The sequence below is a fragment of the Peromyscus californicus genome, unplaced genomic scaffold, assembly GCF_007827085.1.
Source record: "Peromyscus californicus insignis strain IS unplaced genomic scaffold, ASM782708v3 Scaffold_5__1_contigs__length_169319896, whole genome shotgun sequence".
NCBI classification, from domain to species: domain Eukaryota; kingdom Metazoa; phylum Chordata; class Mammalia; order Rodentia; family Cricetidae; genus Peromyscus; species Peromyscus californicus.
Genome location: NW_026294573.1, coordinates 36,232,638 through 36,258,778, shown reverse-complemented (window position 1 = coordinate 36,258,778; position 26,141 = coordinate 36,232,638). Strand labels below are relative to the sequence as shown.

General features: G+C 50.5%; 1 protein-coding gene and 1 long non-coding RNA gene across 3 annotated transcripts in view; one reads left to right on the top strand and one right to left on the bottom strand.

Annotated features, from left to right (window-relative positions):
• Rnf220 (ring finger protein 220) overlaps positions 1–26,141 on the bottom strand; it is a 228,919-nt gene that overhangs the window by 46,324 nt on the left and 156,454 nt on the right. The gene's annotated exons all lie outside the window — the stretch shown is intronic.
• On the top strand, positions 12,178–17,787 carry LOC128096559 (uncharacterized). The gene is made up of 3 exons (XR_008213674.1): positions 12,178–12,420; positions 13,859–13,984; positions 16,815–17,787. It is a non-coding gene; the product is annotated as an uncharacterized LOC128096559 (long non-coding RNA).

Sequence of the window (26,141 nt, the reverse complement as noted above, 5' to 3'; positions counted from 1 at the left end):
ACTCACCCCTTCTTCCTTCTCTCTAGAAACCCTTTGATTGGTGCTTCTGCTGAGCACGGGACAGGAAGAGTTAATGTGCTGACAGACGGCATTTTTTACCTTCAGTCAATATGAACAAGGCCCCAAGACTATGATTCCAAACATCTGGATTTCATCAATATGTGATCTGTCATCGTATATTGGCATTCCCCAGTCTCTGCGCCAGAGCAATGCGGCTGGTTTTATTAATACGTCAAATACATTATCCGTGTAATACACTTGTCTGGCTGGGGCCTCCCGCTGGGGCGGGGCGGCGGATTTGAATGTATGATGAATCAGTTTGCATTACATGTTCGTAAGTCATCATTTGTCAGGATTAATAGGCATCCCTGGTCGAGGAGGTGGGGGTAGGGAAGGCATCGAGAGATGTGTATTTAGCTGTGGCCCATACTTATCTGCAGGTGCCCAAGGGTGCCCTGAAAACAGCTGTGCACCCACTTACCCAGACCCCAGGGTAGCAGCTGGCATGCACAGGACAGAGGTGACATTTTCAGCTGTCCCAGTGTCACTTGGAACCAAATAAGCCTATTTGTCTCTGCTTTGGGCTTGCCAAATAACCAAAAAGACGCAGCAAGGGCCTTTTGTACTAGCCAGCTATCTCTCGATCATCCCTAGGACTCCGCCTGGAAGTCCTTCACCCGGGGAGACTTCCTGACTCCCCCCGGGCCACATCAGGCGCCCCCTCTGTGTTCCCTGGGCCTCTTGTGTTGCTACTTTCCCAGCACTCCGGCTGTGGCCTGTTGTGTGACCATCTTCAGAATGTGACTTTCTGGCAAAATAAAACAAAACAAAAAACCCCTACCATGTCCACTGCTCTAGAACCTCAGCATCTAACCGAGGGCAGAGCGCCAAATAAAAGTGATAGTGAGAGCAGGCATCGATACATGTTCCTGAATTAACAAGTAAAGGGTTACTGGTCTTGCCAATTCTCCAAAGATGCAGACATTACCCTGGAGACCAGGGGCTTTCTCTTACTCCAGTCTAGTCTGGTCATTCTTTTATTCATATTCTCTCTTTCCTGTCCTCTTTCCACAAGACACGCACTGACCTCTGCACAACATCCTGTTCAGCACACGTGACGTGTTTACCTGGGTCCAATACACAAGAATGACAATTCAAGTTCACATATCCTTGCCATCCCCCTCCTTCCTCCTTCCTGCCTACAGAAGCTCAGACTGGCATTCACTGCCTGGTCTATGTGGTCTCCTTTGAGCTCCAGGCACAGGAGCCAGCCTGGTGTCCTGACTCCTGTTCTTATGGATGCTAGGAACTGCCTCTAGCAGTACAGGGTGGGTGCACCGAGCCAGGCAGGACTCCTGGGTGGCCAAACATCTGCAGGGTGCCAGATGGAGGGCAGCCTGTAGAAAGGTTTAGGCTCAGATTTAGGCTCAAGCTGGAGCTAAAGGCTCAGGGCCAAGGCACAATTAAACTCCCTGAGTCCTGATTATGGAACCTGAAGCCTTGGACCCATGAGCCTTTGCTGGAGCCAAATGCATCAGTTATCAGTTCATCTGGTTGGGGGCCCATGGTGCGTCCTGGGCCACAGCTACTTCACACTCCTGACCGTGGCTATTCAAATCACAACTATAGCCCCTCTCCCTCGGTAGGACTACACGTCATTTAGCTAATAACTTCCAGATAGTTACTTAGTTACTGCGTTCAGATGGATCATTGGTGATTGGGGCAGGTGGAGCCTCCCAAATGGTCCCTGGAACTAGTCTTTACAAACTGTAGTAAAAAGCAGGATTCAGAAAAGCCTCCACCTATGAACAATGTACACATACCATCTCAGATGTCTGGACAGATGAGTGCTTACTTACACACACACACACACACACACACACACACACACACACACCCCTAAGCACACAGTCAACTGCAGCTTGAGTATCCCCGACTATTCTTCCCAGCATGTGGACCAGTGCCTTCCTTGTCATAGAGCCCAAATGCTAAGACTGCACTGTTTCAAGAAACAGAACTTCAAATACGCTTTCCCCGCTGTCGGCGCTGGCTATGGGCTTATAAAAATAAAATGGGAGCCTCCACAGCTGTAGGCTATAAATCCCGAACGGCTGAGGGAGGCAGCATTACCTGCATTCTAGGCAGATGGGCGGAGTGTGGGGCAAGGATAACAAGTGTCTGTGGGTCTGGCCCACAGTGGGCCAGCTGCTTAGCCTTAGGCATTGCCTGTTGGCCCAGCCCAGGCTGTCTGTTTCTCGCAGACTTGTGTAGTCAAAAGAGGCAGAGCCCTAGGGAGAAAGCAAGGACTCAGCTCAGGGGAGGGAGGTAGAGGAAGAGAAGGCCCGGTAGGGGGAGGGAGCAAGGCAGCCACGCGCTGCTAAGGCTAAGGGGAGCCCTCGCATCTAGAGATCAATTAGCATCAATTACTGACTTCATTTAATTGTCGTCCAAGATGAATTTGTCATTTTTAGCTGGGAATTAATGGGAGACCTTCACCTCTCCCTGGCAGCAGCAGAGGAGCCTCCAGCGGTCACCTCAGCCTCCTAGGCGCTCAGCATCCAGCTTAGGGCAGGGGCAGGCAGCTAGTGGGGCTTCTGTTCCTTGGGCAAGTTCTAGCCTGGCCTGCGAGAGCCCGGGGCGAGGTGGAGGCTGTAGGTCCTGGGGAGCCATCCTTTGCTGCCTCTGGCTTCAGCTAGAAATTAATTTGCTGGGCTGAGCATGTTTACCTTTTCCCAGCAAAGGCGAGTCGGTAAACAGCAGCCCGGCGGCTGAAATTGAATTGATAACTGCGTCAACGTGCCAGATAACGCCTAAAATAATACGCCGATAAGGAAATTCGATTTGATTTGCTGCTGCGCATCAGATTGGCCCCATCTGTAGCTGCCTGTAATCATTTTCAATTGCGTTGGGAAACCTTATTTGTCCTTAAATATTTCTGTCATTTTTCATTGCTGGCGACAGATCCTTAGGCAGGTGGCAGGGGCGCATTGCTTCTGTGGGCGCAGGGCGGCGGCCCAAGGAGGAGGGGTGGGTGGTGGGGCTAGGAGGGAAGGAAGCAGGGAGCAGGCAGCCGGGCGGTGACAGCTGTTCCTCCAATCAATCACGCTGTCGACAGGGAGGGAAGACTGGCTGGCAGAAATTGAGTTTGCCTCACAGGGGACGATTGAGCAAATTAATAGCCCATTAGCCAAGCAGTGACCTGAGAAATGAAGGTGCAGGGGTCCCTGCTCACTCAGGCCAGCTGGGGTGGGGCAGGGCAGGGTCCGGGTCCAGAGAGGGGACAACCAGGGAGGGATGCCTGTGAGGAGGAGAGATGGAGGGACAGATGAGATGGAGAACGTGTGTGAGGTCCAGTGGAGAGTAGAGGACGCAGGAGGACAACATCAAGCCTGGAGGTGCAAAGAGCCCCAGGAGTGATGCCCTGGGCTGAGGGGGAGGTAACTCTGGCTGAGTTCTCTACCACCTTCTTGTGAGGACCACACCAATGAACTCTCTGCCCTCAATCCTGGAGACGGCCTTTGCTTCCTCTTGTCAGGATTCTGGAACACTGGCTATTCCTGGAATCACCATTTTCTTGCAAACCTCTCCAGGGTAGGCTGCTCCCTCTCCTGCTTCCATGTTCCTCAGGCCAGGAGGGGGGGACCAATGTCTTGCAGTTCACTGCTTCACCCCCGTGGGCCCTTGGAGGTCAACTGTCACGCTGCGTCCCTCCTTGCCCGCCATTCTCCACTTTCACCGAGGACTTTGACACGTGTCTAAGCATATCTTTGCCCTGACCTCAGCACCTCCATTGTTCTCCTTCCTCCTGAAGGAGCTTGTCAACATCCTAACTTGCTTGGTAGTAGGATCCCAACCTCACAGCGCTCTTGTGGCCCTGTGCCCATCATCCTTTCTTCTCTTTCTAGCTGTCTGTAACTCCCGTTACTGTGGACACTTGCCTGGACCCCACGTGCATCGTTTCAATACCCTCTGGCCAACATACTCAACTTCTTTACCCTCTCTGCCTTCTCCATAGTCTGCCTGCCCTCCTTTTGGCCTCAGACATATGGACAGCCAAGCGCAGCTGGGGAGATCACAAAACCATGCAGATATGTGCCAATAAAAATTCCGTTTCCACTCTCAGCACTACTAAACAACCCTTTTACACCGTTGGTCAGCTGTCTCCCCTGCCCCACAGAGACAATTCACTAATATTTTGCCACGTGGAGCCCCATCTCCTTCTGCCTCCCCTTCCCGTGACTTCGTTTCGCATCTGAGTCAGGAATCAGTTCTTGGGTGAGTCCCTTTAACCATCTCAACTCTCTTCCTCCCTACCATTTCAGCTTCCTGTTTCACCCTCTCCTCTTGGGGCTTGGACTCTCACTCCTGCTTATGTTTTGCATCCTTTGCCTGCCTCCAGAAGCGTGACCTACATTCCCAGTGGCTCCCACAGTTACAGTCGTAACAACAACCCACCTGTCCCCTCCTAGAATGGGTGTCTTTTCCTTACCCGTCCCGTCTCATTGCAGAAACTTCAAAGATTTGCTTATTGTTTATAATCTATCTCCCAGCTACCTCTTTGTCTGTGTGTGTGTGTGTGTGTGCACATGTGCATGTAGAGGTCAGAGGTCAACCTCAGGCCTCATTCCTCGGGAGCCAACCACCTTGGATTCTTTGTTTGGCTTTTAAGAGAGAGTCTCACTGACTATGGAACCTTGGCGGACTATGGAACTCATGCAGACTAGGCTGGCCTCGAACTCAGAGCTGCCTGTCTCTGGCTCCCGAGTGCTGGGATTAAAGGTGTGCACCACCAGGCCCAGCACTCACCTTGTTTCTTGAGACAGGCTAGGCTAGGTTGGCTCACCATAAAGCCCCAGAGATTTACTTGTGTCTACCTTCTTGGTGCTGGGAGTACGCGCACACACTACCACACTGCACTTTCTTTTTTTTTTTTTTTTTTTTTTTTTTGGTTTTTCGAGACAGGGTTTCTCTGTGTAGCTTTGCGCCTTTCCTGGGACTCACTTGGTAGCCCAGGCTGGCCTCGAACTCACAGAGATCCGCCTGGCTCTGCCTCCCAAGTGCTGGGATTAAAGGCGTGCGCCACCACCGCCCGGCCTCACACTGCACTTTCTTAATGTGGGTTCTAAGGATGCACTCAGTCCTTGTGGACTTGACCGACTGAGCCGTCTCCTCAGGACCCTAACCTCTTCTTAACTCACTACATCAATTTTCATCCCTACCATTCTATGGACACTGTTCTCCATCATCAATATCACCATCTGTCAAATATAATGGATACTCCAGGTAATTTATCTGTTAATTCAGTAAGTACACAGAGTCTGCATATATTAGATATTATACCCTGCTCTTTCAGTACAACATCTATGCCCTAATGAGGCATGGAGTCTAATGAGGGAACAGGTATAAATACCCAAGAATCCTAATAGAAATTGTGCCAAAGAGAGGCAAACAGTTCTATGGGGCCAATAACATTTCTATTGGTCAAGAAAGCCCAATGAGGTTTCTCTGAGGGACAGGCACAACTTGAGATGTGCTAGCTGAGTAGGACTTGAAGAGGCAAGGAAGAAGGGATGCAGTAATACCATACCCTTGTTCTGCACCCGGCACCGTGAAACTTATCCCTGTCCTGTACATCAGAAAACAGGGGCACCCAACGATCTGTAACTTGCCCATGGTTACATGGGGAGTAGCTGGGTTAGACCTCCAATCCAGGCAATGCAGGTCTGGACTCTGTGCTCTTGACCAGTTTACTGCCCTGGGGCACTCACTAGTGTCCTTGTCCCCATTCATGTCTGTGTATGCTGAGTCCCTCCTCTGGTGTCATCTCCCCAGTTCCTACCTCCAGTCTTCGACCATATTTAACACCAAGATTCCTCTACTTAGAGGTCCCACGGGCTCTAAAACTCAGCGTGCCTGAGATGAGCACATCTTCCTCTAGCTCTGCCCTCCTCCTGATTTCTCTATTTCAATGGGTACCACCATCCCCAGCCTTCCCTAAAGTCACTGTCTAGACACTTAGTTCTTTCTTCAGGCTCCTATGTCAAGCAAATGGCCTTTGTAGCTGTCTTATCCTGTAAGTACCCATTGGAACATCTTCTCTGTCATCCCAGTTCAGACATCATCACTGTCCCTCTTTACCATAAGTCCTGCTATTCCACTGCTACCCCTACAGAGAGAAGGAACTTCTAAAACACAACTTGGATCCCATCTTCCAACCACTTAAGACTCTTTGCCGGCCTCTAAAGCCCAGGCGTAAATTCAGAACTTGCTATCATCTGAGTCCCTCTGCACCCTCACATCCCCTCCAGCAATACTGCGTGCTCTGTTTGGACAAGAGCTGGCTCTTCCCCTATCATTCCCACTGCCAATAATGCCCACGACAACCCTCTCTCCATGGGCAACTTGTAACTCTCATCCTGTAAGACCATCCTCAGATGACACTCTTCTGGAAAGGCTTCCCTGATACTCATTCCCTTTTTCATTTCTTTTTCTTTCGTTTTTTTAGAGTCAGAGTCTCACTATGTAGCTCTGGCTGTCCTGGAACTCACTCTGTAGACCAGGCTGGCCTGGAACTCACAGAGATCCGCCATCACGGCCTTCCCAGTGCTGAGAATAAGATGTGCATTACCACGTCTGGCTTTACTCTTTCTCTTTCATGCCGTGCTTTTCACCTCATTTTTGTACACACGCAGTATTGCAGTTGTGTGTTTATCTACTTCTCTTCCTTATCACGAGCTCCGTGAGGGCAGGAGGGTGTCTGATTCATCCTGGTACATTCAGGACCTGGCCTAGGGTTTGGTGTGGAGCAAGTGTTAGGAAATGTTGAATAATTCAGTGACCAAGTAAATGAGGGAGGATGTGAAGGGCATATGGGTGAGTCTACAGACAGAGAGGGATGAGGATAGGAGAGGTGGGTTCAGGTAAAGGAAGGCCACCCGGGGTCGTGTTTCTTTTGCTTACATGAAGCTTTGTTCACAGTCAATAAGAATGAAATGTCCCAAGGAGTTCAAAAAAATGGAGGCTCTCAAAAGACAGAATCTCCATAGTTGTTCTTGCCTCCAAATCAAGTGTTCACAGACCTAATGGAAACCAGTGGACAATGACTCCACGAACATAGCCAGATAGTACAGCTCATGCCCGGAAACATGGACAGGCAGATGGACATGTCAGAACAGACATCCCATGTGCTCCTGGCAGCCTCCCCCACCACAGAACCCTCTATAGGTCTGTGTGCTGGCCCACCACCCCACCCGGAACCCCTAGGCTGCGCATTCGCTCAGCAATTTCCCTACCAAGAAAGCTCTAAGGGTTTCAATTACCGGCGCGTGGGATTTAGTGCCCTGGGCTTCTCTGACTGGAGGAGATTTATTTGAAGGTTTAGTGTCGTGGAGAATTCACGTCTTCACTCCCAGGAGCCCAGCTTCCGTCCCGAGCCCCTAAATCAGGAACCAAGATGGGCTATTGTCACTTACCGCATTAGCCTCGTTAGCGGACCAGGAGGGGTGATTAATAGCAATGCACACACAGCCATCCTGCTCATTGCTGCTCCTGCTGCTCCTCCTGACCTGGGAGGGGGTGGGGAGTGGCTAAGCCTGCTCCAGGATGACAGCCCCTTCCCCAGAACCAGGCAGGAAAGTCCATGCCACCCTTCCAGTTCTGAGGGTGGGGGGCAGTTAAAGGTTAGCAAGGCCAGCCTTTGAGGCCTGACTCCGGGGTGGAGGACAGGGGAGGTAGAATGTACGTAAGAGCTGGACAGGAATGTCTGTTCCATTTCCCAAACGCTCTTTGAGTGGTGTTATGGGCCAGGGACAAGGTAAGAACTAAAGACAATGCAAAGATAATGCACTGGGGGAGACCAACGGGGCCCTGAAGAGAGGATCTACATCTGCATAAGGAGGGAAAGAGGCTCACGTTGGGACATCAGGATGCCAGAAAGGTGGTAGAGAGGGAAGTGTGAGTGGATGAGGGTAGGGGGAGAAGCAGGTATGAGAGACAGGCGTTTGAGCGTGCGCAGGAGAAAGGGAAGGAAGCTGTGTGCGGGAGCTGTGTGAGGGATGGGGATGTGGGAAGCACACAGACTACTGTGTGTGAAGAATGTGAGGGGTGTGGCTGGGAGAAGGGTGAACTGGAATTAGGCTAAAGTGGGCTTTCAGTTCTGGCTACTTTATACATTTATTTATTCACTCAACAAATTGTTACTGAGAGTCAAGTAGCTTTTCTATGCCCACACCTCATTTTTCTTGGCTATAGATTGGAGATAATAATGATATTGCCTAAGAGAACGGTGTGATTTATGAGAGCAGAGTTCGGGGGCAGAAGCACCCTAGCACAGCGTACCAAACAGGTCAAGAAACGGTAGCTCTGGAGCTGGAACTCATCTGTCAATCCGGGTTTCCTTTCTCTTTCTTATCTCTTTTCCCTCCCTTTCTCAATCACAGTTGAACCACAGTATTAATTATTAGAACCAATTGACTGTTTAGACTCTGATGTTTTAACTAATCACCGCTAATGGCAAGCACTGTGGGCAATCACATTCATTTAGTTCCCAGGCAAACCTCTTCACACAGCGGAGAAGAGGCCAGAGGGAGGGGGTCCAGCAATAGCTGGGATTGGGAAATGATAGGGGTGGTCTCTGCCATCCAGAAATAAGTCCTTTTCCTGACAGCCCTGGTGAACCAGGTCCCTTGGGGGTAGGTCAGTTGAGCCGTACCTCAGAAGCGGGCTGGCTTCCTTCCTGTGCTTTTTAGCCCTTTGGCCTTAGTGTCCCTTTTGACACAGAATTCTGTCATGAAAATGAGCAATGGCCACCACCTTGGACTGTAAATATCTGACTTGCTCCCCTCGCCAAGCTTCTTTTTAGCCAGCGACTCCTCTAGAAGTCCACTTGTAGGGCCAGCCGCTGAGATGCTTATCTAAATCCCAGCTCCTCACAGGGTATCAGTTGATGCTGGTTGGAGTGCAGTACTGCACCCTGACCATCTGGACCTGGATTTGAGTGAAGATGGCAGACGAGCATATGCCCCATGCTGCTGAGTCTTGGCCAGGACTGAGGATGTGTCCCAAGCATTGTGTGCCTAAGAAGACACCTGCTAGCATGCCCTGCCTTCTTCACGCCAAGGCCTCAGGTCCCAGCCTACACACAGCCCTGATTCACTCTGAACCCAGGATCACTCTGTACCTACTCCAAACTCACTGGGGAGCCAGATCCCCAGAACTCAGGAATGCCAGCTTTAATTCAGGGTTTCAGGCCAGGAGAGGCTGGACCATAAAGCACACATGTTCTGGAGGTGGCCTAGACGTTCACAGCCAGTAGGTGTCGCTGTGGCTCCAGCACAGGGAGGGGGTACTAGGCAGGGGCCCTGGAGCAGGCCAAGGTGCTGTGGGTGCCCCTTGGCTTCCTGCCCCTGTCTCAGGCCTGCCAGGAAAGCTTTCACCCAAGCCTCTCAAACTAAGCATACTCCGGACACTTGGGGATTCATGTGAGGAGGTAGACTTGATTCAGCAGCTCTGGAGTGGGGCCCAGGTAGCATTTCCAAGAAGCTCCTAGGTGATGCCCACATGGCTGGCCATTGGCTGCCCTTTGAGTATCAAGGCCCTGACTAGGCAGCTCCCCACTGGAGAAAGCACAGGCTCCAAGGACAACCCTGACTCTCACTCTTACTTTGCTACATTAGGTTCTAACCATAGGCCCAGGGTAGCTACCAGAATCCCCTTGTTTTGGGGGGAGATAGACTTAGCTAGACCAACACAGGGCAGGCAATGCTTAGAGGCACTCTGAACTGAAATCGAACTCCAGGTCTCTGAGCCAACCAATTCCTACCTTCTAGCCTACCTAAACCTACAACCAACCCCAAATTCTCCCAAATAGCTCCAGTTCCCAGTGGGTTCCCCTTGTTTCTGTCCTCTCCCTTCATTGTCCTCCACAGCCTTCCTTGTCCTCCGCTTCACTTTCTTCTGGATACCAGCCTAAGTCAGAGCAATGAGCAGTGGGGTCTGAGGTCACATGCCCGGATCAGGAGCCATTGCTTCAGGCGGAGGAGATAGGCAGTCTAGAGAACAGGGATGCTCCAGATTCTTCCACTGGATCAAAGGGAAATCTTTATCCTTGTCACTCTGCTTTGTCCTGGGATGTGGGAAGGCAGAGCCCTGGCTTCAGGGGAAGAGGGAGGCAGTGTGGCTCTGTGGAGAGAGGGCAGGCGAGGCACCCATCAAGGGTTTCTCTCCAAATCCATGTTTCTATTTAGGACCTTCCTCCTTTCTATTCTTGTCCACTGTCCAGCCTTGCTGGGCAGCAAAGCAGCAGATACCCTCAGTGTTAACAGTCCACATGTGCTGGCTACTTCCAAGTCTGACATACTGTGTTTTCTTTTAAAGTGGGAATGCAATTGAATTAAATGGCTGGTTAACTAGTGATCTGTAGGACAGCAATTGTAAGTAGGAGGACTTTGGCCTTGCACTACCTGGAAAGCTACCTGCTGTGACCCACTCTTCAGACATAGCATACAGAAGACTGTACTCAAAATCTACTGCTTTTGAATGTACCACCTCCTTCCATCTAGAAACTTGAGCCAGGCATGACGGCTATCGATTGTAACCCAAGCACCTGAGAGGCTGAGGCAGAAGGTCTGCTCTGAGTTCGAGCCTAGTGTGGGTATCAGGCCTATCTGAACTACACGACAAAATTTGACTTTCTCTACCCTCCAACAGAAATAAAACAAATAACTAAATACCTCTATTTGGGAAAATTACCCCTGCAGTTAGAAAACACCCCCACATCAACAAAAAACCCTACAGTTTTATGAGTCACTTTTTCACCCCTTGAATACCTTGGGAAAGTTCCTGAATTCCTCTGTACTTTCTGTGAAGTGGGAAGGGTCAAGTCTTCACTTCACTAATAAAGATATTTGAATAGTGTCAGGCACTTCCAAGTCCTTTCGTTGGGTGTTTGCTATTATTATCAGTCTTATCATTAATATCTTTGGATATTTATCACTTTAGGTAGGGAAAGTTTCCTTTAATAGGACAGGCAAAAAACACTGTCCAAAAATTACGTATGACCGAGGTTTGCTCCCCAGTATTACATGGCGGTTCACAGCTATCTGTAACTCCAGTTCTAGGGGATCTGATGGCCTCTTCTGGCCTCTGAGGGTATCAAGCATGCACAAGGTGCACATGCATACATGCATACACATAAAATTAAATATTTCTAAACTTTAAAAAAGAACAAGATGTTGGGGCTGCTGTAGTCTGGGCAAAGGCACAGACAGGGCAGAGGGGGAGGGACTCTAACCTTTCCTTGTCCGAGGCAGGAAGTGGGAACAGGGAAGGGAGCTTCCCTTAGACAACCTAAGGCAAGTGACAGGCCCCTGTGGGCAGGCATTTGCTCTGCCCTGGGGAGGTAGCCTGGACTCAAGCCCCCCTAAAGACAGCGCTCTCTCTTTCAGCATTCAATCTGCTTCTACTCCAGCAATCCTTACTGACGCTCAGTGCTAGGCAGGATCCAGGACCAGAGCTGGGCTGAAACAGGGAACACGACTTAGGTGAGAAGCCTGGAAAGGCAGAATATGGGTTTTGGAGTTGGAGCGACCTGGCCTTTTGTTGTTGTTGTTGTTTTGTTTCTCAAGACAGAGTTTCTCTATGTAGCTTTGGCACCTTTCCTAGAACTCACTCTGTAGCCCAGGCTGGCCTCAAACTCACAGAGATCCGCTTGTCTCTGCCTCCCACGTGTTGGGATTAAAGGCGTGAGCCACCATCGCCTGGCTAGAGACCTGGTCTTGAACCTACCCTTAGTATTGCTAGCCGTATCCATGTCTCTGAGCCAGGACCACCACCCATAGGGGCTTCTCCTCACCTAGAGGCTCAGGACAATACTGCCTTCCTTGGTACTTTAACAATGATTGATATGTGTGACCTGAAGCCCAGGGACGTACACACTGTGAGGATCTTAGCATTGCTGCCCTGTAGGAGCTACTGTGGTCTGGGAATGCAGAGTGACAGGCTGACCATCCGCCTGGCCCTTCCCACATAGAGGTCAGTGGTCAGCAACAACAGGACAACAGGCTTATGTCATGAGGAGGGCAGCTGCATGGCGGGGGGGGGGGGGGGGGGGGGGGGGGGTGCTTGAAGCTGTATGCAGAGAGGGCCTCAGACAGAGAGGCAGTGGGAGGATGGGAGGATGGGAGGAGCTGGCCAGGCACAGCCTGTTACCAGCTGCGCAATGGGCTTCTCAGCAATGGGCTTCTCAGCAATGGGCTTCTCAGCAATGGGCTTCTCAGCAATGGGCTTCTCAGCAATGGGCTTCTCAGCAATGGGCTTCTCAGCAATGGGCTTCTCAGCAGTGAGCAGCTCCCTCTGGGGGACGCCCAGCTCCAGGGGCTTCAGTCACTCTTCTAGCTCTCAGCCCCCAGCTCTCATCACAGGGTAGGCTGTGAGAAGGAAGCAGGGCTCCAGGGAGGGACCCTACACACTCTGTTGCTCTGTGTCCTCTATTCCTCTTTCTTGTCTTTAAATTTTCTTTTGAAAATTACGTTTGTATGATTGTGTGTGTGTGTGTGTGTGTGTGTGTGTGTGTGTGTGTGCGTGTGTGTGAGAGAGAAAGAGAGAGAGAGAGAGAGAGAGAGAGAGAGAGAGAGAGAGAGAGAGAGAGAGAACAACTTTCAGCAGGTGATTCTCTCCTTACACTGTTCTGGGGATTAAATTCATAGCATCAGGCTCATCAGCAAGTGCACTGACCCACTGAACCATCTCGCTGGTCCCGTCCTTCCTTTTTTATCATGACCCATTCCAAACTCTGGAGACACTTCAGTGTTTGGGGCCATGCTTCTGGGGCTGCAGAGGGCTGGGAATGACGGGCCCACAGAAGACTACCGTGAGGCTGAGAGAAGGGCTGAGCAGGAATGAGGCCAGGACTGAGAGAGTTTCCTAGAAGAGACAGTGTGCACGGGCGTGCCAAGGGTGGGATGGAGCATGGAATGGTAAGAGAAGAAAAAGTGGAGCAAGAGTCAAGGTTGAGAGTTGACCTGCAGGGACCAGGTAGAGACTAGAGGGTAGAAAGAGCAGGCCTTCCCGCTGGAAGGGTCAGTGGGGCCTCCCCGGGCCTTTGTTTTGTAGACATTTCAGAGCCAGGAGGACATATGGCCCATGCTGTTGATTGGGGGTCTGCAGTATTTAGACAGGGGATTGAGGCTTGTGACTGAGCCGGGAGGCTTGTGACTGAAATAGTTCTTTATAGAAACCACAGACTGGCCACATCTTTCACCATACCCTAATATGCCAGGTGCTGGCCCAGTGAGAAGCATGGCAAAGGCAGCTGGGATTATCACTCCCATTTCACTGAGGTGAGAATGGAACCAAGACTCAGAGAAGTCAAGCACAGTGCCCTAAGCTCCACCTCTAACAGGTGCACAGCTGGAACCTAGCAGGTGTACAGCTGGAATGTAGCAGGTGTGCAGCTGGAATGTAGCAGGTGTACAGCTGGAACCTAGAATGTGTGCAGCTGGAATGTAGCAGTTGTACAGCTGAAACCTAGCATGTATACAGCTGGAACCTAGCATGTATACAGCTGGAACCTAGCAGGTGCACAGCTGGAACCTAGCAGGTGCACAGCTGGAATCTAGCAGGTACACAGCTGGAACTTGAAGGGTCTTGGTTCCTTAGCAAAGCCTACAGGTGTTGATGGACCACGGCTGAACTGGCTGGCCTGGGCTCTGACTGCTTCTTCCTCATGCAGCTGGTCCCACTGAATCCTTTCAGTTTCTCGAATGAGCCATATTCTGTCACCTTTGGGCCTTCAATAAGATCCTTTCCTTTGCCTGAACAACAACCTTTCTGAGCTCAGCTTCTGGGTTCACCCTTCCAGAAACACCCTCTTCAAGCCTTTCAGCTAGACAGTGTGCCCTGAAGCCCCGAGTCCTGCTTAACTGGTAGCCTGCTTATTTGGTTCCTTTCAGTCGGACCTGGTACTGTGAGTGAGGACCGCACACAGGTGAGTGGAAAGCTGAGCTGTCCCGGGCACCAACTCTGGTGCCAGCAGCAGCATTCTCCGAGTGCCTTTTGAGTAAGGGGCACTGGAGGAGGACTGGGTTCAAAGAATGGAGCATGCAAGCAGCAAACTCCAAGTTGAAGTTTAAGGCAAGACCTGACCTAAAGCAGGGAGTATTCAGGGCCCTGCATGGAAGGCTGGGGTGTGTTGGCTCTGGGAAGTAGGGGACTCATAAAGCTGGGAAAATGTCAACAGATGGAAGCTCCTTGGAGGACAGGTGGTGATAGATAGGTAAGTTTCATGGAGGGATGACTCTAAGTTCAGGGAAGGAGGGATATGGGGGAGGTAAAGATGGGCAGGACCCAGCCTTTATTTACCTAGCTTCTTCCTGTCCAACAGGGCCTGGGCCCCCCACCCTACCAACAGGCTTTCTGTGGGTGACTGCCTGGCAGCCTGTCTCCTCTAACAAGATGAGAGGATGAGCTGGTGTAGCATGGACCAAACCTGTGAATGCTAGCTTACGGGACCCGCTCCCTAGCTCTTGTTTACCACAGAAAGTGCATTCTCTAAAGGCCGTATCCGGGCCAGCACTTCTGCCTCAAAGCACACACAGGAGCTCCAGTGGGCCTGGTCTGTCTTTGGCAGTACCTCTGTTCTGGTGTCTGGCTTGGACCAGCAGCCTTCACCCATGTCTCCAACAGCATTTTGCAGCTTCGTGTGCCCCAGGACCCACAACCTATATACCTTCTCCTTGTAGCCTCAAACTAGGTGGGTGAGTGCATCCATTTCTCTGTCCTATACCCTCTAGGCCAGGTGTGCTGAGTCCACAAGGTTTTAGTCACCTATTCCCAGAGAGTCATCTCCTAGGTGATTCCCAGCCTAGATATTGTGTTGCTGTTGTTTTGCTTGCTTGGGTTTTTTGTTTTTTGTTTTTTTTTTTTTTTTTGGTTTTTTGAGACAGGGTTTCTCTGTGTAGCTTTGCGCCTTTCCTGGAACTCACTTGGTAGTCCAGGCTGCCCTCGAACTCACAGAGATCCGCCTGGCTCTGCCTCCCGAGTGCTGGGATTAAAGGCGTGCGCCACCACCGCCCGGCTCGGAGGCAGTAATTTTTTTGAGGCAGTGTCTCAGGTAGCCCAAGCTGGTCTCAAACTGCTGGTCTTCCTGCCGCTGCCTCCCACTGCTGGGAGGAGAAGTGCACTACCATGCCTGTCTCTTTGTTTTGTTTGTTTTTAGTGCAAGGGAACTCAGGGCTTGTGCGTTACAGGCAAGCACTCCACCAACTGAGCCAGGGGACCTGCCTGGAGACAGTAATTATTACGACCGAGGGTTCTTGTGCTGTGTGCCTGCCCAAGGTTGAGACAGACGCTGTTCCACGTTGGAGGTGGATAGTCTTCCTGTCCTAATTTCACAGAAAAGAACACTGGGGCTCAGAGATGCTTGATGACTTGCATGTCAGTGGGGAGGTGGAGGGCCTGGGATTCAAATGAGCACACTCCCTGCTTTGGACTGCTCTACAGCTCCCTAGGGAGGTGCAGTCTGGAAAGTGCAAGTCTTATTTGAGAAACAGTTGAGGCTTCTCCTCTGACCATCAGTGTTTTGAATTCAGCCTGGGCCACCCAGTGGGATGGGGATTCACAGAATAGCAGAAGGAATACCCAAAGCCAGGCGCTTCTCAGGGGGAAGGCACAGCCTTGTCCTGGAAAGCTGGAGAAGTTCTGGGGGAGGAGGCAGGCCATGGGCACCAGAAGGTGGTGAGAGGGTTGGTGGATGGTAAGGGAGGCCTGAAACCACAGGACCTGAATGTGGGAGGGTCACTAGTACTGTGTTGATCCCCTTGGTGGAGGGTGGGGACTGGCCATCTGCCGCACTCCTCACACCTGGGCCGGAACCCTGCTCATAGCCAACCCCGGCTCCAGCCACCTCTGCCCCCTGGCCTAGCAGCAAGCCCAGCTGGCTCACCTTCTCAATCAATACTGTGCTCTTAATGGGCCCAGCCACTAGCACCAACCAGGGGCATTAAATGTTAATTATATCTATTTGGATTTGAAAAATTTTATTACTCGAGTTAATTATGGCTAGAGTCATAAAAAGGTTTCAGAGCAAAAGGGCTGCCTTATTGGGGCCACTTTCTCTAAGACAGATTGGAAAGGCAAAGAAGAAATAAAAGCATCAGGCTCAGAGGGCAGCTGCCCCACATCTGCCCAGCTGTGGGCTCCTGGCTCAGGATCCGTGTCCCACCCCCACCACTCCACCCCATCAGGAAAAAGGCCTGAAATAGCACACACACACACACACACACACACACCCCAACACACATACCCAGAATACATGTTGGTACCCAGAATACATGTGAGGCCTGCCGCAGAAGGGCAAGGCCTCCTAGCCAAGCTCCTGAGATAAAGATTGCAGAAGTAGCCCAGGACTCCACTTCAAGTGGTCCAAACGCGGCGGCTACCTCCTGCTCAGCTCCACCCAGCCCTGCCTGATTGCTTCCTGCCAGCCCCTCTCTTGATTCATGGGCCTGACCTTGAGCTATAAAGTGCTCACTCTAGCGGGCACAGAGGCAGGATTTACAGCCTTGAGGTCAGCGGTAGGCAATGACACACACAATAGCTGACTCACAGGGTGCCCCATTCCCAGCCCACACATAACTCTTGCACATACAGGTACACACACACACACACACACACACACACACACACACACACACACACGCACACGCACACACACTCATGCCCAGGAGCTACTGGACTAACACATCTAGTGAGGAGAATGCCATTTGCAGAGCAAGTGCTTATTCTTGACGCTTTACAAGCATTTGTCTAATCCTTAGTGCCGATCCTGTGAGGTCAGCCCAAGTCGGCGGAGCTTGTTTTATAGAAGAGGGAGTGAATGAAGGCCGTTTGTTATTCCAGCATCTGTGAGGACAAGAGGACCAGCTCTCTGAGAACGCTGTGGCCTCCTCCAGAGCCACTCGCCTCGCTCCTCCACAGTGACCCTGTCCATTCTCTGCCTCTTGAGGAGTCTGCTCTTCTCTCTTCAGAGTTGGGTGTAACTTTTCTCTGAAAATGGCCGGCCTCTCCTTTGACTTGCTCTCTTTCCTCCGTGTCCCGGCCATCTACTTTCCGGGACAAGGGCCAGCAACTGTCATTTCATCTCCCTTTCGCTCTGGGACTCCTCTGGGACTTCCTCAGCAGCTCAGGAGCCTGTGGACACCATGGTCCCGTTCTGCCTGGCCTGTGGCTTTCCCGCACTGCTCTGACAGTCTCTTCTCCCCAGGGCCTGGTCTCAGCCTTAGGTCAACATCAGCTTTGCAGACACGAGTGCCTCTCTCCATGCCTCAGTTGCTCTGACTCAAGGGAGTGCTCTGCTTCCAGAGAACTGACCTTCTTAGCCCCTTAGTGTTCAACTTTACTGACTTTCTGCGTGACCTACACCTGCCTCCTGATGAGTGTCTCTCCTGAACTCCAGTGACCAATGGACAGATCCATTTGGATTTGCTACTGTTCCCTCAAATCTGACACTAAAGTTGGAAATAATGATCTTTTCTTTAAAATGTCTTCTCCTACCTTATTTCTACCCACCAAAATTGTGTGTGTGTGTGTGTGTGTGTGTGTGTTTCTGGCCTCCCCAAACACAGAGCCACTTAATAAATTAAACAAGTATTTTTGAGATTTTTCTATTCAGTTCTGAGGGGTACTCACGTTCTACTTCTGATCTCCTAGTCCCAGTAACAACCATTTGCCTAGCCAAGGTGCCCAGGTCAGCAGGAGTTGGGGGGTGGAGGCGAGAGGCAGGCAGAACAGGGAGGCTGTGTGATGCCTCAGAGAGGGACAGCTGTGGATGAGGTAGGGCTTGAGTCTATAACTGGCCCTGTGATCCATTTGTGTGACACCAGGCAAGTTATTTGAAGGAAATGTTCCCAGAATTCCCGCTCGGTGTCTTTCTATGCCCTGATCTAACCATCATTTCACTCTCAAGGCAACCTGCATAGTACTACAGCTATCTCATTTTAGAGAGCAGAAAACCAAACTGAGAGGGTTTTAAAAAATGGCTTACAGTCACAAAGCTTATTTCATGACAGAGCCAAGGTGTGTGCCCAGGTGGCCTGGCAGGGCATGCTTATGACTGTCTGTCAGACCTCAGGTTTTCCTCTGCCAGCATCTAAGACTACATGGGATTTCTGCTGTGTAAAGGGTGTGGATAAGGAACTGAGACGCCTCCACTGGACTTGAGAGTTGCCAGTAGTTGCTAGCCTTGGCATCAGCCGAGGTCAAGGTATATGAGGGATATCCAGGAAGGCTGCAGTGGCTTCTGGAGTGAAGACCAGAGAAGGGTGTGGGCAGGTATCACATGTGCACAGCCTATCCCTGACCCCGAGGAGAGAAGAGAGAGGGGGTGGTTGCCTGGGAAAGCACAAGAATGGGACCTATTAAAGAGTGGTTCCCATGTGGGGGTGTGGAAGAGCACCAGGGCTCCAGGAGAGAGGGTATCTGCAGGAAATCCAAGCCTAGGGCCGAGGGACTGCCCTGCTGTTGGAAAGAGAGAGAGGGCGCTCTTCCCTATTGGAGGGCTGAACTGGGTGAAGACTCCCAGGGATGGTGGTGGTGAAGCCATCTGAAGACACCATGCCCGGAGAGTCATGGGAGGCATTGAGTGTTTCTTCTCTGTGTGGCTGCAGGATGCCCAGGGCCAGCCTCAGAGGAGAAGCCTGGGTCCTTGATCAGAAGAGCTACCTCTGGCGATGCCCAGACAGGCCAGAGGCCTGAGTTTTGGCTACCTGAGCTGCAAGCAGCCCCTATCCTGCCTGTACCAGGGACTCCTCCAGCTGGGATTTCCCCAGCATTCAGACAAGCTTGGGGAGCCACCCCCTATTTCCAGAGCTGAAGTAATAAAGGGGAAAAATCAACATCCCAATGATCTTGTTTATGGTGCTAAGTAAGCTGTACAGCTTAATCCCTACGAGGTTAATGAATTTACAGCTTGCTTTGGAATTTGACAAGAGCTGTAAAACAGGAATGGACCACTCTGGGTTCCTTCCCCGGGCCTCTGCTGCCGTTGATGGAGGAGAGGGCAGGATTTAAGTGGTCGGTTCGTGGTTTTGAGCTGACTAGAAGGCTAACGCAAGGATCAATGGGCACTTCCAGTAACCCTCTGGCTAGTTCTGAGTGGGCAGCCCTGGGCTGGGCAAGTTGGAGTCTTCACATTTCAGGACCTTCAGGACTTTTGTGTACGTAACCTCTCTGAGCCTCTGTTTTTCTATATGCAAGGGACAGTTGACACTGTCCACCTTCGAGTGGAGCTGTGAGAAAGAGGTGAGGTCACGCAGGTAAAGAGGTTGGCATCAGGCCAGGTGGCGTTGGCGCACGCCTTTAATCCCAGCGCTCGGGAGGCAGAGCCAGGCAGATCTCTGTGAGTTTGAGGCCAGCCTGGGCTACAGAGTGAGATAGATCCCAGGACAGGCACAAAACTACACAGAGAAACCCTGTCTCAACGCCCCACCCCCACCAAAAAAAAGAGGTTAGCATTGGGTTTTGTAGACAGTGACAATGATAGTAATTATCGTTTCATTCAGTCTTAAATCAAAATTCGCTATTTGCTTGTCTATGGCCCCTCACCATTTACCCATCCATTCAGAAATTCAATAAATCATTATGGAGAAATTAGACTGCACGCCAGGCCCTGTGTCCGGTACAGTTTAGAGTGAGGCACAGACCTTAAAACACTCAACATCCCAGAGAGGAAGAAGGAATGGACAAGTTATCCTGGCAGCCCAGTGGAAGGGAGGCTGAGCTGCAGCTGCAGGCCAGGGGTCAGGAAAGCCTATCTAAAAACCAACCAACCAGCAAACAAAACAGAGAACTCAGTGTGAGCGCACAGTATTGTGATAGGTGAAAACCTTTGGAACAGGCATGGCTCAAAAAAAAAAAAAAAAAAAAAAAACAACAACAACAAAAAAAAAACCGGGGCATTCTGAGTCCTGCCAACAGAGAAGGCAGGGCTTTGGAACGGCGCTGTCAGAACAGTGATGAACTGGAAACCAGGATCGTCAGTGGGAGGACAGGGCTTCCTCTCACTCACGTCACTGTGCAAGTGGCCGAGGACAAGAGCCACACCGGGTGCTTTGGGTGTGCAGCACCCGGCACGGACTCTCACAGTAGGGCTTCACTCGACGTTTCTCAGATGAATAAATGGTCCTTTGTGTAAATGTATGTATCTGCTTCTGGGCATAAAACTCCACAAAAGAGACATCAATTTTCATCATTTTCTCTTTCATCCTGCCCGTTCACTCTTGAGAGTGCTCTCGCCAGGATTGCTAGCTCTGATGGGAAATTCTGAGATCTTCTCAGCACATGCAGAAATTTTAGCTCAGTGGATCACCCCCTCTTCTTGGACCTTTGTTTGGCTTCTGGAACATCACTCCACCCTCCAACCCCCATGCTTCCCTCACCCCCCCCAACCTCCCCCACCCCCATTCCGGTCTCATGAGATACCCTTGCTATCTCACTGCAAGCAGAGCGGAGCCGAGGTGTGTTAAGAAAGGACTTGAGAGAAAATGGATGGGTCGTCACCACAGCTCAGGACCCCTTCTGAACATGCAGAGTACTGACTTCTGAGGCTTGGTCATAGGGTGCGTCTCTTGCCTGTTTCCCTCATCAGAGCTCACCTCACTGCCCTAGTCCCCAACTCTAGTCTTTCTGAAGGTTTGTCTTTTACTCAGCCACCAGCCTTGTATTCTGGAGCCAGAGTTCTCGGTGACCTATTGATGACTCCCACCCAACAAGACAAGAGTCCAGGCACCTAGAGAAGCAGCTCCGTTTAGCTGGTAAGGTGTGTGTGTGTGGGGGGGTTGTCACATGCCACGGTGAGCAATGGGTGTTTTGTGCAGATGCCAGCGCCCACACAGATTATGCACCTTGGCCTCATTAACACCGGCTAATACCTACACCCAGGGCCCTGAACATGCAGAGGTGAAATCCAAGTGCCTAAAGATGACCAGAGCAAGAAGACCAGACCTGAGCCCCAGCTTTGGCCAGAGGAAACAGCAGAAATCCTAGGCTGTAGTCAGACTGCCCAGGCAGGCCAAGGACCCTGCCTTAGAGTTTTTTCCCGGGACTCTGTCTTTCCCATGTCCTCGGCTGTCTCATGGAATCCACACTTGGCCCCTCACCCTTTCCAACAGAATTCCATCTCTCTCTCCCTCTGCCCATAGGATGATCCCAAGGAGAAAGCCAAGGCTGGGGCTCTGTCATTCCCTTCCTGTGCACTCTGACCTGAGGGCAAGGGTTGCCCAGCAAGGGCTTTTTTTCTTCACAGTCCCTCTCTTCCTAATTTTCAAGCATGTGTGGGAAAGAACGTGGCCAAAGCAGATTCTTTTGTCAGAACCCTGGGGGAGCCCTTTGCTCTCCAGGGAGAGTCCCTGTGGGCTCCACCTGTCCAGCTGGCCCCACTGTAGGGGACAAGCAGCTGGGACCCGGCCTCCTGGCATAGAGGCTGAAACAGGCTAATGAATCCTGATGGGAGAAGTGACCTTTTCCAAATGCCACATGTCATTGGATTTTATATCACACAAGGACAATGTGCCATGGGTATTAAAATCGTTTTTCCAATAGTTATATATGTGTGTGAGTGTGGGGCATGGTCTGTATGACAAGAGGAAAATCCTAATGCAGATGTCATCAAATGAACCCTCGCCCCTCAGCACCAGACAGGCACCCCTTCAGGATACTCCCATGCTCCGCAGGCTTTGGCCCCAGACTTCAGCTTGTGTTTCTCCCAAGAGGACTGCCCTGGCCTTGACTCCACTGCCCTGCTCTCAGAAGAGGACAGCAAGATTTAGACAAGACAGACACTTAGCAATCTAAGCCCTGCTAGATACACGCTTGGCATGCTTAGGAAAGATGAAGGACCCTTGAGAAGGAGAACCACAGCTAGCCAGTCAGTTGGGCTGTGTAGGGCTCAGAGGAGACTAGAGTTCAGAAATCTGAGAGAATCTCTCCTTGGAGCCTAGAACCTCAGATTCCCTAGGAGGAAGTCTCAAATGACCGCATGGTGCAGCCTGTCTGAGTCTCCCTGACAGGTGGCTTCCCTAAACGCTGCCATAATGAAGAGACTCCAGGCGTTCCCAGATGGCATTGCTGCTCCAAAGAGCTTTGGCTGTTTAGGAAGCTCACGCACAGCTGGAGTTGCCGTCTGTCCCCTGGAAGTTCTACTCACTGGTCTGTGCTAAATTCTCTGGACTCAGATGACAAAGCCCATCAGGGCGACCCAACATTGACGAGAAGCTGAAGCAGCTGAAACCAGAATGCTCCCTAGTCTTTTCTCTGTGTTGAACATTTTTGGTCCATGCAGTGATTCCCTGTGTGGCCTGATGGCTAATATCTTGGCCTGTACCTGCCAAGTTCTGTTCCACTGAGACATCATTTCCTAGTATGATGGGGAACGTGAGGAAAGACGGCATCGGGAGTCAGCATCTCAAGGCGCTGGAGAGGCTCACTGGGGAAGAGCCACTGGCTGCTCCGGCAGAGGACCCAGGTGTGGTTCTCAGCACCCACACGATGGCTCCCAAGCTTCTGTGACTCCAGTGCCAGAGGATCTGATGTCCTTTTCTAGCCTCTTTGGATACCCGGAATGTGTGATGCACACGCACTTGCAGGCAAACAGTTATATATATATAAAATAAAAATAAAATATATATATATATATTTTTTAATCCTAGCCTATTCTTTTAGAGGGTGTGTGAAGAATTTGAATCATTTACTTGAACTTTTTGAGATTTGGGTTCTTTAACCTAACACTATCTTCTCCTGTGAATATCTTTTCAGAACGTGGTCTGAGGCCAGAGTTGGACTCCGTGGACCTGGAGGAGGCCATCAGAAGTCATGCCGGGAGGAAAGGGGCAGAGCATAAATAATACCCACGAGGAGAAGCTGACTGTCCCGGACAACCGTTCAGCACTGACGGCCCAAAGCCCTGGAGAATGGCTTTAAGAACGTTCATGTTTGTGCCCGTTCGCATCTTTTTCTCAGACAAGCCCACCTGTGGGAGCTGCTGGCTCAGTGATGGAGACACCCCCTGACTGGGCTCCAGAACTCGGTGACTGAGGTCAGAGCGGGGCTCCTCCAGTCTGGGAAAGAACACAGCCAGCAGCGCTTGCTGAAGCGCCTTGTACTGAGACCCCGAGGCATCCATAGCTCTTGTTCGCTCAGATTCCACAGTCGTCCAGGGATGAATCTCGGTTTTACCACTCAGTAACTGTGTGACCTTGGTCAAGTCCTTGCACGTGCTTTGCTTTTTATTTGAAATATACAGATAATTGCCTGCCTCCAGGTTAGCATGAAGATCTCGTGATTTTACACATGCACAAGGCTTAGAACAAAGAATGTTGGGCGCATGGTAAGCACTCAGTAAGTATTAGCTACTATTATACCTACTTCCGGGACATCTGTACAGGTCATGGATGCGAAATAATAGGAATATTTCTTAGTTTGTTTCTGGTTACTATGGTAAAATACCCTGACAATAGCAACTGAAGGGACGAAAGGTTGACTTAGCTTACAGTTCCGGGTTACAGTCTGTCACATCCCGGAAGTCGAAGAGGCAAGAGCGTGAGGGGGTTGATCACATCGCGGTCACATCAGGAAGGAAGGTGAAACATCTGATGCTCAGCTCCCTTTCCATTTTCACGCAGCCCGGGGCTCATCCCATGACATAATGCTGCCCATATTCAGGGTGGGTCGCCTTAGCCCAAGGAACTCATTTAAGAAAATCCTTTACAGGCATGCCCACAGGCCAACCTAATCTACACAATTCCTCACTGAGGCTCTTCACAGATGATTCTGGATTGTGTCAAGTTGACAAAACTAACCACCACGGTGACATTCTTGGCAAACCACCAAGATTCATGTCCTACAAGAGTGACTGGAGCTGTTGTTCAGTCCCTAGTCTCCCAAATTGGACCATGGTTCTCTAGTATGAACAGGGTCCCACTCTGTAGTTTTGACTAGCTGTGACACAGCTGAACTCGCTGTGTAGACCAAACTAGCCTCCAGCTCACAGAGAGCCCCTTGCATCTGCTCTGTGAATGCTAGGACTACTGGCACGAGCCACCGTGCGGGCTTGGTTTTCTGGATGTAGAATGGGTGGGGTTATTTTTTCCCTTAGGTGTTCTGTTTCCTGAATGACCCCAGATGCACAGGACTAGTCACAGCATTTTCTGGCTTTTTCTGAATTTACCATAAATAAGTAATCCTCAAAGGTTCTCTTTAGCCCAGTTTGTTTTTCCTTAACAGGTACTCAGGTCATTTTATAAATGTGTGTGTGTGTTGTATTATATATCCCATATCACACATATATCTCCTATATATAGTATATCTCCTATAACACACACACACACACACACACACACACACACACACACACATTTATTTTGTACGTTGTAGTCACCTGGTTGGCAGATTTTACCCATTGTTTGCACCAATCAGGGTCGTCTGCTATATCCTGAGTCTGTTACTTTCCTTCCTAGAATTGTGTATTCTGCAGGTCTCTCAGTCAACAGAGTTCTAAGTTGTTTGTGAGAATTCCCTACTCAGACCCAGTAAAGAGAAAAAACTTCCTGCCTGACAGCCACTGCCTCAGGTCTTCCTTGTTCACCATGCAAATTCTTTTTTGTCATTCAAGACCTCATTCTGCCCCAGTGTGTAAGGTGCTGGGAGCCAACCCTAATAACCCGAGTTCAATCCTGGGGGTTCACAGGGTAGAAGGAGAAAACCTACTGCCATGAGCTGTCCTCTGACCTACACACACACACACACACACACACACACACACACACACACACACACACACTTTAAAAAGGCCTGATTCTAATATCAATCTTCTTTGAGCATTATTGGGTTTAAAAAAGACATTTATCAGAATACTTCAGACTTACTTGGATGGCCATTACTGGACAAATGTTAACAATGTTAGGGAAGACGTAGAAAAATGGAAACTCTGTTTGTTAGTGGGAATATGTCATGGAGGACCTGGCATGGTGTTCATAATGGTAATCCACAGAATGAAGAGGGGAGGTGGGAGGAAGAAGGATCACACACACACAGGCTTCAGTGCAGAAGCCTGGCCCTTTATCAAGATGAGACATCCCTCTGGGAAATAGAGAAGAAGGGAGGAAGGTCCAGATGGAGCTGAAGGGAAAGGCTCAAAGGTGAGGCATGCTGTAGCCTAATTTTCTTTCTTTTTTTCTTCTTCCTTCCTTCCTTCCTTTTTTTAGATTTATTTATTATGTATTCAGTGTTCTGCTTGCATGTATGCCTGCAGACCAGAAGAGGGCACCAGATCTCATTACAGACAGTTGTGAGCCACCATGTGGTTGCTGGGAATTGAACCTGGGTCCTCTGGAAGAACAGCCTGTGCTCTTAACCCCTGAGCCATGTCTTCAGCCAGAGTCCTGGTTTTCTAGATGAAGTAGGAAGTAAGACTAAAAAGAGAAGAGGGGTTGCTGTGACACCATTGACCTGGAGGACAGGCACGGATGGGGCTGGACTGCAATTGTGGGATTTTGTCCGGCATCTCTCAGCTGCTCTCAGCTGTGAGCACTGAAGTGGCTCATAGCTACGCTCCAGAGTCTGGCTGTGCGATACAGACGGACAGACACCATCAGGTAGATTCTGGGTGAAGAAATAAGTGAGGGCTGGAGAGGTGGCCTACAGGTTGAGAGCTGGTTCTTCCAGAGGACCCAGATTTGATTCCCAGCACTCACATGGCAGTAAACAACTATCTGTCACTCCAGTTCCAGAGGATTTGATGCCCTCTTCTGGCCTCTGGGTGCACAGCAAGCATGTGGTACACAGACATACATGCAGACAAGACATCCATACACATTAAAAATACAAATAAATATCCAGGTGGTGGTGGCCTGCACCTTTAATCCCAGCACTCGGGAGGCAGAGGGAGGTGGATCACTGTGGGTTTGAGGCCAGCCTGGTCTACAGAGTGAGTTCTAGGACAGCCAGGGCTACACAGAGAAACCCTGTCTCACAAAATGAAAAATAAATAAATAAACAAACAAATCTTAAAAAAAAAAAAAAGAATTAAGTGAGAAGGGTATGTGATAGATACCCTGGGAGAAAATGTTAGACTTGGGCACTGCGGGTCTGAA